The sequence below is a fragment of the Vollenhovia emeryi genome, unplaced genomic scaffold (genome assembly GCF_000949405.1).
Source record: "Vollenhovia emeryi isolate VEMERY1.0 unplaced genomic scaffold, V.emery_V1.0 DF939123.1, whole genome shotgun sequence".
Lineage (NCBI taxonomy): Eukaryota > Metazoa > Arthropoda > Insecta > Hymenoptera > Formicidae > Vollenhovia > Vollenhovia emeryi.
Genome location: NW_011967243.1, coordinates 1,856,133 through 1,873,707, shown reverse-complemented (window position 1 = coordinate 1,873,707; position 17,575 = coordinate 1,856,133).

Here is a 17,575-nt window from a genome sequence, read left to right as displayed (position 1 = left end):
CGTCGCGTCGCGGCCGCCTCGTTGCATTTAAGTATAAAGTTACTAATGGATGTAGCGGCGTGGCGCAAACAGCTGGCGGGTCCCCGGACGGTATGGACAACGACAGAGATGCAGTTAGGGAGCGACGACATAGCTCGCCCGCTAGAAAATGGAAATGGCGAGAACCGAACGGCCGAATGGCACTCGTAATTTCCAACTACCGCGCGATACATCGGCTAATTATAGGGGCATGCGAGCGCCCGGCGTTGGCGGCCGACCGCGGAATTTTATCGTGCATCAGAATGTTGTCCGCGTTTAATTTGCCGGCTAACTAAGCGCCAGTCGAACAGACCTTCGGATGCAAACACATGTCGGAATGCGCGCACTTTGCCTTTTTCGCGCCCCAGGAATGGGCGAACGAATCGCGTCATGGGTGTAGCCTCAGATTTTTCCGAGAGAACCCGTCAACTTTCTCGCGAGTCGATTGCTGCAGCGTTTAGATGCCGTGCAGAATGCAACGTGGCCGAGGGTCGGTTTTTCCAACTCTTGGTAAACTAATTAATAGTTAAATTATATACGAAGAGAAGTTTCTCTTAGAATTTATCCTGAAAATCATGTAATCGCGGGACAACGCGGCATTTCGAAGAATTTTATGAAAGTTTTCGAAATTTTGCCACACGTTTTACTACTAATTATACTTAGTGCACATTTTACTAGTAAAATGTAAATGGCAAAATTTTAGAGAACTCTCACAAAGTTCTTCAAAGTACCACTAATTTGAAAGAAAAACAAAACATACATGATTAGGTCCGGTTTCACTAAATTTTAATTTCAGTTTAATTCATGTTTGTCGCTTTCTAAAGTAACAGTTGAAAAGAGACAAAGAACGAATTAAGCTAAGTTTAAAGTTAAACAACTTGACGAAACCAGACTTTATTAGTCAACTCCCAAAAGGTTGGAACAACCGGCGCTGAATATGTAAACGTACGTTCTATATCAAGACGCAACCATGAAGGATAGTAACCGAGTGAATTTCGCATCTCGGAGGATTTTGACGGCGAATCTCGGAGCTGGAGCATTAATCTGCGAAAGGCAAAAAGAAGTCGAAATTATCCCGCACACAAGCGTGTATCTGAATTTAATGTATGTATATTATCCCCGGCTACAACTTCACTGCAAGATTAAAGTTCTTTTGGGGAACTTTCGGCCGGTAATCTCGCGGTACTTTGTGCGGCGCTGCATTATTGCTGCTCATATGCAGCGTCCGCAAAGTTGCGGAGGGAAAGTTCCCTCGGGTAATAGCGGCGGTCGCCTATTAACAATTCCGTATACACATTTTTGGGTCACGAGTGGCAAGATAGAGACTCGCCGGCCATTACGCGAGTCCGCCCGTTGTGGCGTAAATGCACTAAGAAGCTGGTACCGGGGCGGAATGAGCCCAACGCCCAAGCCTAAGCTTCATTAAGAACTTACTCGGCCGTCCAATGGCCGTGTTTGTTCACTCAAGTTCCGGCGACGTGGTGAGGGTCTAATACATGTTTACACACGAGACAACGACTTTACGTCGTTGTCCCGCCATTTACATTATCCGACGCGGTGGCCGCTCACATTACGGCTGTAAGCCGGCGTTCTTTAAAATTTAATTACGCTGGCCGCGGTCGACTTTGAATGAATCTCCTGTGAACCTGGAGTAGGTGTGGCGCTCTCATTACGGGTCTTAAGAACGCCTAAGAGCTTCCATTATGTAAGATTTTTTAAGTACCGGCAAAGGGAAAGGGCGAGAGGGAGTCGGAAAAATTAAGTTGCCAGCGGCGCCGCTAAGTACGCTTAAGCGTCCGTAGGGAAAAATGGGAATAAGAGCCACATCTCAGCTTTCCCGAAGTCCTTAACAAGCGCCGCGAGGAAGGCCGAGAGCCGCGCGCGACGTGCCCGATAAATTACCCCCGCGCGCGTTTCGCGAAATTCGCGCCCGACGTTCAGCCCGACGTCGCGCGAGCCGGAAGAATGGAGCGATTAATGAGAGCCCCCGAATGCCGCTTTCGAGTCTTCGCACGAGAGTCGCGGGAACCACGAGGACGATGCAATCCAATGAAACTGTCGTTTACGTATACGTGAACGGCGTGTCGATGCCGCCGATCGTTCCCGAGATACATCCGTCACCCTTCCCGGCCTCTCGGCGTCACGATTCCGTCGGAGGGTGAAAACACCCTCGCATTTTCCAACGATAGCGGAGGCTTCGCTCACTCTTTAAACAATTGATGGCAATTTTTATTACGAAAAAATTCCAACAGCCTGATAGGACCAATTATTTAAGTCATTATTTTAGTATAGTAAGTCGACATTGAAGAATTCTTATTAGCTCATTATTCACCATTGACCTAAAACATGGTGTTTCCCCGCGCAATTGGGAAAGGGAGTAGGCGGGAGGGAAAACTTAAAAATCGCGTATTCAACAGTTCTGCGTACGGCCGACAACTCTTATCGGCGCGCAGTTAAAGAAAGTCGAAATAGACGCGTAGACAACATCTTTATACTGTTATTGCGACGAATAGTATCGTATGTCTCGGTGGTCGAATTGGTGAGACGCCCGCCTAGAGCGTAGGGAGGTCCAGAGCATTCATGCTCTCTAAAAGTCAGCGGATTATCACCGATTCACAGTTCTAACGCACCGATTGACTTTAAGATACGTGCATTTTAGAGACGTTGTAATCTCGGTAGATCGTACGAGAATTACACCTGATATCGTAACTAAACCAACAAATGCCACTACGAGCGATGATTATTTTTCATCCGCGAGCTTTATTTCCGCGTTTCCTTTGTCGAATTTATTGAGATTTTTGCATTGCATAAATACCCGCGAGCGCATCCGCGGTGACGTAGTTGAAATTGCTCGATAGCTATCCCCCAAAGGAAATTTTCATGCGCAAAACTCTTTCCCAGTAATTGAGTCAATATTTTCTCCCTGACGTTGAAAAAGTTTTAATCGCCTTGTCGGGCGCACCTGAAATCGATAGCGACAAAGACTTGGGCGATATCGCAATTGTGATGCGAGAAAAAAATCTTTAATTTTAATAGACCGTTTCTTTAAATGGATTTTTTAATGCACTCAGAGTAGGTCGGTTTTAACGTTTGCGGAGGAGGAGGAGGGGGGGGGGAAGGGAATGTTGAGCGCAACGGCATGCAAGGTTACACTGAGCATAATATGTGGAGCAGGGAAGAAATTTCAGAAGCAGTATCTAGAAGTTTGCATCTGGAGAAGTTTTAGAAGTTAATATTATCTCTCAGCCGGCTAAAATAATAATCTCTTTTTTCGACCAGCCGGCAACTTTCTCAATTCGCCAGCAGACTTTGTAAGCTTGAATGTAACCGTGTCACAAACATTCTGCAAACCATTATAAAACAAAGTTAATATTACGGGCCGATTAATTTTTAATTTAAACTGGACGTAGCTTATTTTTGCATTCGGATAGACGTACAAATGTCAGGTCTCGCTTGACCCTTTGTCGAAGTGCCACACTTTTTTTTCGAATACATTCTGCTGAATATTAAGTGTTATGCTAATACACAGGCAAGTTTTTGGGGTCGCTGATCGAAAATCTCAAGTTGAAATGTTAAACGTTCGGATCTGAACTGGTCTAAATTGACGACTACAATAAATTGAAGAGACTTAATTGTGGCTGGTGCATAAAATATCGCACGTATGTACGCTCGTGGTCAGAAAGGTTGTCCGACGTTTTACAGTAAGTTTTCGGAATATTCGTATCTATCATTGCACATATCTGTGAGCAAAAGCTATAATCTCTCGCATGATAGACTGCATTTCTAAAATTGATCATCAAACGATGGACATTCCGAAACTATTTTGACCGTTTCCGAAGAAGATTTTGGAACGTAACTCTGGATCTAAATGCACGTCCCTAAACTCATTTAAAAAAAAAACCGTGTCGCGACCATTCTGTCCATCACTGTGTACATGCGTGGCGTCGACAAGAGACACGAGGACTCGGTATCGCGAAGGGGTTAAATTGAGCACGATTAACGTTCAGGCGATGCTCCAGCGGATTGTAGTGAATGAATCACCGGGAATCGTATACACTGGTATTATGAACGACAAGGGGGTACGTTACACGCTCGTTCGCCACCGCAACGAGCGACACAGGCAGAAGCGCGCTTGTAAATTTGACCGCGATATATTCGTGGCAACGGTGGAGCAATCACGCGACAGCGTCGCCCGCCCAAACGTAATGAACGATTTAAGTTGGATCCATTGTCGATCCCGACCGTCGTTTCGCATTAGCGATCCTTGCGCCGAGAGGTATCGCGTTCGGTCAAGTCGCACTTAATTTCTTCGTATCGTAAGGTCCACGTGCTCTGTCTAGTTAGGTATATCTGTCTATATCTTTTCATGACAATACCCAAAAGAGCGGGAAAAAATGAAGGCGTTATTTTAACAGTGGTACCTTTTGCGAAATTGGAGTTCGTACTTTGGAGAATACACAAGAGTGCTCTTTTTGTTTCCAACCTGGTAGAAGAAAAGATGAAACTCTGGAGCTGTACCACTATATTAAAATGACTCCTTCAAACGTTAAAACTATTAAAATAATCCCTCAAAACTGGTAGAAGAAAAGATGAAAATGGAGCTGTGCTATATTAAAATGACTCCTTCGAACGTAAATACATTGCACCGTTCGTTATTGTTAAGCGTCTCGCGCCTAGGCTTTGCCCGGCGAAGTACATATTATATAAGTACATGCGCGGCAAGGCATACACTGAAAAAAAAATTGTCGCTACCGTAGCTAATCATCGTTCGCTAAAAATATTTTGCTGCAACTAAATATTAGCTGTCCATATTTTACAACGGAAATTTAGTTGCCACATGCAGTTTTTAGCATACGGCAGCTACATTTTTTTGCCGTGTATAAGTATATGGTACCAATTCAACACGTTTCTCATGTTCCTCTTGGCCTCGCGGGCGAGAAGCGGGGGCGCGATGATATACTTTTCCGAAAACAATGTTGCACGACACCGTTGCCGGCCGGTTCATGCCGGGTGCATGTGTGTACAGGCGAGTCCCGCATTATATATTTATACTCGTAAGCCGAGCGTTTGTCGGATATTTACGACAGATTGTCCGGTTAAGCGGCTTTTGCAGTTCCAATATTCTCGAAAGGGGGCCGCTGCCCCGACGAGCCTCCGGTTCGCTCGCTCGGAGGCTTGCACGCCGATGCGACGCGACGGGGAGAATGCATTGTTTTATACGACATCGCGCACGGTGCATTACCGCTTGCAAAATAAATCGCGTAGTCGATACCGCGGCGATCCGCCAACTTAGCGATAACAGCCGCCGTTGTAACGACGGGCGATGCAGCGCGACGTAGCTCGTGAAACAAAGGGAAATTCCATGTTTCGCGGAGAGCTGTACTTGTTCAAATATGACGACCATTAGTCGTTACTTGAGGCTGTTTGTACTTGAGCGTAGCATCGATAATGACATCGATACCGGCGTCGCGGATACAGCCGGCTTGTATATTCGACATGTCGACGTAACACGGAGATATATTACCTTGACCTAAAATTATCCAAAGTGGAAGTGGGAGGGGACAAGTTTCTTTTAATTAAGCTCTTAAAATTAATGAAAAAATAGACGGCAGATAAATATTTTAATTACTTGGCGCGCGACTGTATGCAAAGTCATAAATTATTCGTTACAATTGGCTGAACGAGATAGACAAGCTTATCCTGAAGAAACGTGAAATGTTTGTGACAAAGTATATTGTTATTGCGGGACTAATCATCGATAACGAGACGTAGATAAGACAAAGTGGCAATCTTGCCGTTGCCTCGACACGTTTGTTGTAAAAGTGGGCAATCTCGCGATATTACGTGGAGAACAACCGTTTGTATTCTTCGTTATTGCACATTCATCCTTTGTTAAGGGAGAGAAACGATGAATGGCAAGAATACGTCGGCAACAGTATTCTAGCAGCTGTTATTAATCCACTCGTTTGTCACAGGCGCTTATCTCGTACGATCCTCCTCGTCCCGGGGGTGTCCCTTTGCGGATATTTCCTCTTCTTTTCGCTGCTTATAGTCCTGCGCGTTGCAGCCGTCCTGCCAGTTCGCGGCGATTACAGAAACATTGCATTTACATCGCGGAGCAATTCCTTTTCTGTAATATCTTCAGCGAGTTTATGACGCAACGAGCACCGTCTCGTGTACCTCGCGTGTACCTTTTCCGTCCTGACTGTTCAAACAGGCGTTTCGCGCTTATGCGCGTCGATGTTAATAAATAAATATTTTCAACGATCTCACTTTATTAGAGATGAATAATACGAGCTTTGCGCAATGTGTCATCGTATGGAATCGCTCGGAAAGCTCGTGTCACACTTTTTCACGTCCGCCTCTCTGTCACGATCGGTTCACAGGATCACAAAAAATGACTTACTTGATTAAGGCACGGTGAAGAATTGCTCCTCGCGCGATTCCGTCGCTCTTCTCGGTCCAGTAAAAAGGTTAAAGGGGTTAAAGAGAGAGGCCACACGGCCAGGGTGTGTTTTTTGGGGCCGGTGGACATATTTATTTCTCCACCCTTTATCTTCGCACGCGGCGCCGGGGCCACCGATAGCCATAGGACGTTCGGAAGCGGCAGACTAGCCGTAATCGATCGGGTCGAGCCAGTGATTAGCGTGTAATCGAATAAGGCCGAGCGATCGTCGATTAGCGATAACCGATAGCCATCCCGTTAGGTAACCGATAAATTGCAGCACACACTCACGTACCAACACTCACGTCGCTCCGGGCTGCTGTATAACCGGAATCGAAGTCGGGGGGGGGGGAGAGGGTCACCGAGGCTGGGGACCCCCTCGGATTTCACGGCGAAGCCGTAAGTCGTCGTCGGGCGACGTCGGAGCAGCTGCTGCGAGTGCCCCGTTTAATATTCCGCCTAATTCAGCAAATAGCAATGCAATGGGACGTAAGGATCCGCCGACGGATCGCCCGAATTGTTCCGCTCGGCGGTTTCGCATTTACGTTTCGCGAAATGGACGTCGCCCATGGTATCGAGATCGAGGTTCGGGTGCCAACCAGTAAATCGCGCGGCAGTCCACCGCAACGTAATACTATCCGAGTCGAAATTTTGGTACTATTTTGACACTTTTAAGGATAATTTGCACCTACTTGGCTGATCTACACACCTATGTAGACCAGCAATAATTTGATGGTGTTATACTTTTTACTTCTCCCTTGAATCTTTAATTCTAAAAATTTACTTTAGCTCCTACTTAAAAGGACCTACTTTAATGCTAAATTGGCAAAAGTAGAAATTTCCGACACTCAGTTTTAAAGTAGGAGTACATTTTGTACTTGCAGTTCGACCTCTTTTACTTTTTAGGTCCTACTATATAGTAGAATTAAAGGTTCAACATAGGGCCAAAATTTCGACTAGGGTAAGCTGAAACTATTAGGAAAGACTCTGTCAGAAGCCGTGTATAGCTCATCGAATTGTAGCTTTGTTTATTTTCAAAACTTGTTTTTCTCCGGGGAGTCGATTGCATTTCAATTAAAAATGTGCCCCCCCCCCCCTCTCACTCTCTCTCTCTCTCTTTCCGCATTATTCGGTAGGTGTCACGCGAAATTCTATTCGCTACGGTGAAATCTTCCCGGGATACTTTAACCGGCAAAAATCGGTCCGCACTTTAACGCTCGCAGATTAACAGAAAATTTATCACGACGATTTATATACGCGCGGTTTAAAGGGCGAACCCGCGAAAAACAGGGGAAAAACGAACGCGACGGCTCGGGATACACCCTCTTACTCCCGGCGCGCGCTCCGTTATGGTGAAACCCGTAAGAAAACAGGAAACCGACTCGCTCACGCTTCTTCGACGCTTCTCGCAAAAAGGACGGAAAAGTGCTGCCGGGGGAGAATTTCAGTTCCTTCTGTTTGCTTGTCCCTAAGGGACACGTGAGAGGGACGACGGTTAAACGTTTCACGTCGACGGTCCTCGACGCAATATCCAGCATCCATATACCGTGAGACTGCATTATTTTACTTGTTGTCGCGAGTATTATGACTTAAATGCATATTATATTGCCACGTTTAAAATAACATTGCTGCTTATTACGAAATAAGAGTGGGGATCATTTAACGTTGTTTAGAATTGCAGAAGATAAGGAGAGACAACTGAGTTTACTCACAAATAAATTACAAGAGAGAATGAAGGAAATAGAAATTTATTTAAAAGCTGAATTTAATACGAGGTGACTCGGTGTAAATCTTGCTAGCTGTCAGTGATAAAAATGTTAATTATTTAAAAGAATATTAATTAAAACTTAAATTTTTCATTGAGAAAACATTCAATATTTTGGAAATAAGTATTTTAGAAATGCGTTTTGAGGATTGAAACTTTAAGATAATGTGAGATATAAAGAAACGATATCTCTTTAACACGATTACGGATAAAAATGGCCATTAACATTAAAAATATTCTTACAACCCTTAAGATATTCGTGGTAACGAATTACCTGGTTCTTATATCAAGATCTCTCCTCAGGTTTTTTTCCCAGTAAAATTTCCGTTAGAAAGATCGACTTACAACTCTAATGGAAAACTCTTGTAAGAATACCTTTGTCAGAATGTATCTCGTTCCTTTTTATCTACTCTTGCTTCTGTGCGCTCCCTTTCGATACGCGGCTAATAAATACTCGAGCCTGTGCGTGCGCGACGCCGCGGAAGAAATTCACTTGTAAATTCACACCGCGAGACAATGGCGGACCAAGAGGCGACGACAAGACCGCACGTTATAATTCCGCTTCATTGTTCCCCAAGCACAACGTCGGCGCAGCCGATGGAAATTTAGTTCTTTTTTTCCCGCGCCTCCCCCGTTCACTAAACCCTTCTACCTTATCGCTCCCCTTTTAAACTCTTCATCTTCCTAGCTTCCTTCGCTCTGCACAGAGACGGATCCACGTGAAAACAACTACTACAACTAGAGCTGCACACTGTCGATATGTCAATATTTGAAATTTATATATCAAGCGAGATAAAGTAGAGAAAAGCGTACGTTCCGTTTGCTACGGACACGCGAAATTGCGAGGCAGCCCTGAGAAAGCTTGAGGAAAGCCTTTGTTTTAATTCCGTGCAGAGAGGAGGGTGCAATTTCATATTTTTGCAAAGCGCGTCGATATAAATGTAGCTAGTTACAACTTCCCATTGAGAGACTGAAAAAAGTATTACGGACCTGAGTTAAGATTCATTCCCGTCTCGGCTCTCTCCGCCGGTTCGTATCTCTCCTTCTCGTTGCACGTAAATTTCCCCCCTGTCCCACACGCTCTCTCGCCGTAAGCCACTTTTTCCCTCTCTTCGAGTCTCTCTATACGTGTGTCGGCACGATGTACCTACGGCGAAGGCGATGCGATTTGAAATTCAACGATGCCGGACGCGACGCGCGCTGCGCCGCTCGTCCTTCTCGTGTCGGACTATTGTTCTGTTGCCACAGCTGTGGGTACCAAAGCTATCACGTGTCCTCGCGAGATGTACTATCCTTCCGGTTGGATTCCGCGAGACTGCCGTTACCGAAGTACAAATGTTACTGGTGTCGCTCGGACATTTCGTAAACGACGTCGAACAAGCTTTCGAGCAATTAAGCTTTGGGAAGCGCAAGTATGTAGACAATACGAATGAGCAAGTTAAATTTCAATCGTGTGAAAACTGCGACATTGATTTAGTTTACAAATGTTTATTTATTAATTCTCAAATTGCTCCTTTCGACGATACATCCGGAGTGACTCGTTGGGTTTCTGTTGAATTAACATACATAATTAGTTGATTCCATCATGAATTTATTGTCCTTGGAGCGAAATCTGTTTAGTGGAGCATTCATTGTTGGATTGTGTAATCGTTGCGAAAAAAGATTTATGATTGGATCAGGGTGTTGAAAACCTGCTATCTCATATTAGAAACCTACGTCATAATGGAGGACTTTCCTCTATCTCTTGTATTCCCTAGATGTGCTCAACGACGCGGTACAAGATTACTCGGGCTTCTGAGAAAGAGTATTTGTGACTTACTTCTTTCACGAGCAATCGCACCTTAACTGTACTTTTTCAATGTGCATTTTTACACGTGTTTATGCACGATCTATTAAAATGACGTTTACACATCCTCATGGATATCCCCCTGAGATACCAGGATTTTTCACTTTCAATTGTCGGCACCGTGGTTCATTGTTTGCGAGAATCAATTCTGATGCAGGGGAGTCACGTACACGCGGCAAAATGAATTGCAGGAACGTGGCGTATAACACTTTTTTTCACCATTATACAACCAGAGTAGAACTCTTCTCCCGAACTTTGAGCCTTATTGCATTAGCAATGCAACGTCGATCGGGTGCAGCGGCGCAGATGGTCTTTCGTGATACCGTATCGTCCTATCTAACGTCCTTGGCACGAGTTACCGTGCAAACGAGATTAAGGATAACGAGGACGAGAGTAAGAATGGTAGGGAGACGCACGAAGTCGAGGGGATGAAAAGAGTGGCAGGGAGGGAGACGGCTTTCTCGGGGCTGTACATCTTCAGCTACATAGTTACTAAAGTTAATGGAAAGAAGTCGAGGCAGCTTCTCGCACATTAACAATTCGAAAGGCCCTCCTCCTTTTCTCTCTCTCTCTCCCCCTCTTCCTTTCCCTCCTCGTCAAAGTCGCGCGCCGCTCGCCGTAAAATTCCCATTCGAAATGTAGAAAGGCAATCGTGACGGCACACTTTGCCTCGCTCCTCACGGTTTTGCGCCGTTTCGCGTTTCGTTAGCGCCGTAATGGCTGATGAATAATCCCCAGCAAATGAATTAAGAAAAAAGATGTCGCAGAGCGAGCGGGCGCGGCCGCCTTCCCCTCGCCGCCGGCAGGCTCTTTCCCCCCTCCGAGTTATAAATTTCCGGGCTATGCCGGTAGTTAATAGAGACAATGAGAAAATGAGGTAGCCCGCTATCGTTGAAATATCGCGCTCGCCACTCTCGTAAATCTGAGATTCATCTTATTTAAGCGCGAGGCACGTTCAATGTCACCCTCCTAAATAATCTTTTTCGCGCTTGGAATTAATTAGGTTGCTGGTACAAGCCGGCCCTGTGTCACGTTCCAACGTAGGCTCAACATGTAACACGCTCGCGTTTATTACATGTGTACACCCGCGGCTTTTAACCTTCCGGCAAATAGCACATTTTATTCGAATATCGCATGTCTAATATATCTAGACGTGTATGCACAAAGCTCGCATCTTTTTACAATTATTTTCTATTTTTCCACGTATCCTCCCCTTATGCGCTTAACTCACTTGTGCCTTCGAAAGGTCATTATCTCATTACGAAACTCTCGATCTGTCAAATAATGTAGAAAGCATAAAAAATATCTTAAGGCAACGGGGGGAGTTTCTTCCATTGTAGGAAGTTCTATTATAGCTAAAATTCATAGACATAGTATATATAGACTGCGCATTGTGGCTGCAGAAGTGTACACACTTTTAAAAAGAGACAATACACTTGGGACCCTATTCTCTCTCTCTGTCTATCAATGCCTGGAGTGGGACAAAAATTCAATATGGCTACCATAGACATAATATATCTAGACCGAGCGTTTGCCTTTATTTGAGCAGTGGGGGTGGAGGTGCACGTAGAAAAGGAAAAGCTCGGTTTTGTGTTATTTATAGCGCAATTTATAGCTAAATAGCGCAAAACACAGTTTGTCCTTTTCTACGTGAACCTCTAACCCACTGCTCAATGCTCGGTCTAGATATATTATGTCTATGATGGCTACTGTGCTTATCCTTTAACCTCTATTATTCCCCTACTCTTCTGTTACCTCCACTACTTCACTAGACGAAAATGAGGTACGGCCCCACACCAGCTATCTCGTTCTAAAGTTTGTACACGTTTTCACGCGGGTGAGGTAGGGAACGCGCGGTCTATTTTTACTATGTCTATGGTTAAATCACGCAGATCTGTTTATTCTATAAGAAACGAATTTGTTTGATAGAATGAGTTAGAATATGCAATGTTCATAAGACGGTGAAAGTTTTTATTTAACGTATGCCATCGGTGTGTGATGGCCATCTGTGATTCATTCCAGTAACTTTTGAAATGACCCACGTATATAACAATGTTAAAGCGAATATGCAATTTCCTTTTTAAAATATATCGTTATACTCACTCATATTCTATCGGCGTTGCGTGTAATTTCCTCGTCATAATTGGTTACACGCAGTAACTCACATGCAGTTATCGAACACGGCATTGAACGAGTTGATAATTTATCCCGGCGACACACAATCCGCCTCGCGTTACCAAGCGACAAATGTGCAGACAGATTGCATTTAAGAGAATCATGGAAATCCGCAGCTAGAAGGGTGTGACCGAGCCCTTAATCTTTTCCGTGGTCGATTGCGCGGAGGAGTGAGCCAGTGCAATTCCTTCATCCCCCTTCATTAATTATAGAGCTCGTTTGGGGAGTTAATTGCTGCTACGATACGTGTGAAATGTTAATGATTCGGGCGAGGTGACGACGAGACGCCGAGGTTAATACCGAAGCTTCTATGTCGACGCCGTGCAGAAACGCTCAGGTCGCAATCCGACCTCCTAAAAAAAGTTTGACAGTTTCAGTCGAAGACATTAATGTAAAATAGCATTTCTGTAACAACGTAACAACGCGCCAAAGGGCGAATAATGCACATTTTTCTGCTCTGTCTTAAATTTAATAAGTGGCATAGTTTAAAGAATCGTGTATTTAATAATTAATTGTACCCTTTCTAAGTTGATTGGTTATAAAAATAGGCTATAAATTGACAGAAAAAAATTGAATTATTGTTAATTAAGTGGAATAACAAAACTTATATAGCGCGTGACAAGAATAAAAAGATAGTACACGGAGAAAAATGATGTTGCATCAACAAGATCAGTGTAATTGAAATAAAATCGTTGAAACGACATAGATATTAACGAATAAAAAACATCAGATAGTTTTCTTAATAATTTGGATATTCAGTTCAATGCTTAATTACAATTACAATCCATAGCAAACACAATGGAGTGAATTATTTATATTTGCGGAAGCTCGTGACGTCAACGTTTGATTCAAGCAATTTCATTCTTGTTTAATTCAACAGCATTTTTCCCCCGTGTATATAATGACGGCAATTCTATTGAAATTGAAATGCAATTATCTTTTTAAATTATATTATATTATTCATTTATAAATAAAATTGAATGAACGGATTACAACACAGGCGTTTGCTAAAAGGTCAACGAAAAGTACGTCGTATCGAGACCTTTTTGCAAGGACGCCGCCGCAATATTTTCGCAGAAAGTTCCAATCGTTGCAGCAGAAACCGTAAAATATCGGGAGGGAAAAAATCGATGCGATCGATAGTTTTTTCTTTGCGATGAGCTACGTTTCGCGTTACCGATTCGCCGAGAGCGTCGTCAAAAATTGATCCGTCGGAGTAAATGCTGAACGAAGTGAACAAAACGGTGGACGGTTTTTACACCGGATTTTGGTATCAGGCAAATCCCAGATGCGTCAATAATCGACGTGCCCATCGTTCACCGTAGCAATTTTACGAGCCTCGTTATCACTCGCGCGGACCGACGCGACGCGACGCGACGGTATCGCCGAAAAGCCTCCTCTTGCACGCATCCACCATCCACGGACAGCTGTGGTTCCGAGCCGGGGCTAATTCATGGATTCGAGAGAGATTAATTGGCAGAGAATTAAAAGTGCCACGCTGTCAGCGTCGATATTACGACACGGATGGAAGAAAGCACTCTTTTTTTTTTCCCCCTCTATATCCACTGCCCGCGTTTTTAAACACGGAACAGAGCTGACTTTCGTATTCACATTTGCGAAAATGGCGTAACGGTTGATTAATTCTGAAAGTAGTTGCGACGTTGGGAAAACTTTTTCCGCGTTTCATAAAAATACAAAACGTTGCTCTCTGACGAAATTAATTACGTTGCGATGCACGTGTAAAAGCAGATTAAGATGAAATCTCTAATTCTCTCGATTTCTTTTATTTTAATTGAAATAATAAGACGGTCTTTTTTCGAGACCGTCGCGTTACATTTAGCAACGGAATTTTCGAAATCATTACGTGGAATCGGATTTTTTACGTCCAGACAAGAACGTTACATTTTGTATGATATAAAATTAAGATATTAAAATATTTCCACAATGAATTTTTTAACGCGCTTAAAGTCAATCCTCTCCGAGGGTAGCGAAGAATTTTCACCGAATGATTAAGATTCTAGAGACCGCGTTATAATTACCTGATACGTTCGACACATTATCGAGATTCTACCTCGGAATTCCAAGGAAATACTTCCGCGGGCGCGCTATCGCAAATAACAGATAGTACGCAACGCGCGTAAGTGGGCAAGCGGCATGACACTCGGAAGAAACGGAGCAAACGTATTTTCTTACGTAATTCGATCCAAGAGTGATGCATCGGCCAATTCATCATCGCGTTCAGTTGCATACGTCGCGCTGATCGTTGTAACGGGACCATTTTTACCGCCGCGCGCACACACGGCTATCTTCCCTTGCCAATTCTTCTTCGATTTTCTCCTACGATGCCGTCGAGCATCGTATATACGTATGTATCCGGTTGTTTAAACGTGCAATGGATTATACGGACGTGAGACTCGAACTAATGCCGAATGTTCCGCATCGCCGATGATTTTCAGTTGGATAAACCGGCCGAATGCTCGGCGGGAGAAAAGTTGCGAAAACGATCGTCCCGCACGGCGCATACTGTTCATGACCGGCCCGGAGGAAAACTTTGATCGTTCAGGACAAAGCGAATTCCAAAAAGGAAGCGCGCAAGCAGGGACGAAAGAGAGAGAGAGGGTGGGAGGGGGGGAGAGAGGCAAGAGTAGAGGCCGTGTCGCGAGAAAAATAGAGAAACACTTGTACGCAAGAACGAACGTGACCCACCCTCTGGGATGTTCCGAACTTAGGCAATAAGGCGACAGTCAGTTGCAGAAGGTCGTGCGGATAGTTTCGGAAACTTGCTGCGCGCCCCCGGCAGCCGTTTTCCGGCTCCTACATTTCGGTAATAATCCGTTGCTATTTATTAACCCATTCTCTTGATTCGCGCCCGTTCTTTCCGTCCTGCTGGCTTTCCTCTCCTTCGGTCTAGTGAAAACAATCGAGGGAACACTCGCACGTACAATATTATAGGGCTGAGTGTTGTGGACGTTTACGTACGCAAAAGAGGTAACTGGAAATCTGAATCGTTACTCTTATTCCCAAATTTGATAGAAAACTTAGGAAAAATATTCATGTTAAGTTTCAAATATTCACATGCAGCGTATACAAATTGTGTGGCAAACTTGTACACGGAGAGAATTTCATCTTGAAAATCGTGCGATCTTGACACAGCGCGGCATTTCGAAGAATTTTATGAGAGTTTTTTTGAAATTTTACCATACATTTTACTAGTAATTATACTTACTATACATTTTTCAATAGTAAAATGTGTGGCAGAATGTTTATACAGTTCTTCGAAATGCCATGGTGTCCCACGATTGCACGATTTTCAGGGCAAGTTTTAAGAGAAAATTCTCTCCGCGTATACTTGAAAAGCGTGATAACAATTTTAAATTAATTCATTAAAAATTAATTATTACAAATCTTTCTTTTATGCTGCAGCGTGCCATCTGATAAGCGAGTAGCTTCAGAAAAGTGCACATTTGTTTAATAAGTCATTATTAATTTACATGTGAATAGATATTCATGAAGTTACGTGGGTGTAAGCGAGGCAAAATCCTTTTATTCCTTGTCGGGTCAGAGTCCTTTTGTTCGCTCCCTGTTTTTCACCCGCGGCGTAATTTTTATACGGTCATTATCGCCATTAGGCAAGTGCGTGCAGCTCACCTTCCAACGGCGCGAGGGTCTGCGAAACTAAACTCAGCATCTCGCGCGCGATGTCTGACGCGCGGATCGGAACAAAGCAACGCTATCTCGAATAATTACAACCCGCCCTCGCCGTACAAAATTGTTTTCAACCGCCGCCGAAAATCGCTTTCGTCCCTCAGATACCTGTCGCTGCAAATGTTTCACATACACGCAGGCTATTCCACCCGGCTATCTTACGTATCGATAGAAATATAGAAAGCTGCATAGACGCGAGAGAGAAAATATTGAAAAAACGTATCGCACGGCTTTTTTTATCCGAGAATATTTTTACAATCTGTACGCGCGCACATCTGTTTCGTCTGTGCCAACGTTTATTTGAACAATAGCGATATAAGCTTTTACATCGCTATGGGAGTTTATTTCGTCCGTAATTATATTGGGTCATCCCATAAATAACGCGGCATAAAAGGGAGCCTGATTTATTCTTTGGCTCAAGACTCGAAAGATTTTCATCGCCAGGAAATTGAAAACTTAAGATTAAGACGGGAAGAAGTTGCAAGTAATAACGAAAACATATTTTAGATAAAAATGCAAGCTCCAAATGTTTTCAGTCGTACGTGTAAATTCAAACATAGAAGTCTCTTTAAGTTGCTAGTAATAGACAACAATAATCAAGCTTTTTTTAGTCGACATTAACCGGCCAGTGTTTATAATACAGAAAATTTATTGCGAAAAAATATTACCTCAGCCAGGATTCGAACCTGGACCTCCCTACTCTCGATCTAGGCGTCTCACCAATTCGACCGCTGAGGCAGGATTTTTCGCGATAAATTTTCTGTATTAAAAACAGTGACCGGTTAATGTAGACTGAAAAAGCTTGATTACACCAAATGTTTTGTTGCATTAAAAAGATATGTCTCTGAGAAAGCATTTACTTACGACTCAAAGAATATTATTCTTGGGAGTATACTCTGTGCTTTTATAATGACCAACTCTTTAATTCGGATAAGTCCCAGATAATTTTCGAGGGTATCGCGGGTATCACGGATTTGAACGTTAAAAGTATCATTCGTGCCAAAGCAGTGGACATCGCAGTAAATTAAATCGGAGAAGTGTGTTACGCCGGGGAAATAAAAGCATGGTAAACCCGTTATGCAAGTTGCGCCGGTGGCCACGGTCCCTCGCAGATCCGTTTACGACGGGAAAGAATGACAAAAGGAAAGCGGGGCGCGACGGATAAGCGGAGGGAGAGCGCACCTAGTTTGAAATTTCAAATTCATTTACGGTCCCGCTGCCGAGTTTTAATCCGCTTTAATTATGAAAAATCGTCGAGTGCTGCCGACCTATCTACCGACCTACCTTCCATCCCTTCGTCTTCTCCCCCTTCCCAGACATTCCTTTGCGTCACTTTTATCGCCGAAGCGAAGATCGTCAGTCTCCCTTAACTGCCATATTTTCCCCTTTTACCCACGCGACGTCTCGTTACCGTAATTACTTCATGCTCGTTGCAGTGTAAATGTTATATTAGATCGTTATAAAATGCCAATGAAATGTACGCGAAATTATTGTAATTAGACGCATTTACAATCGCAAATTCTGATAAAGCCGCCTTCAAGATGGACGATACGAGGTTAAATTTTCATCTGTAACAATCTAGTACGAGATCTGTGAATGTTGACGAAATATTCTACCCTTG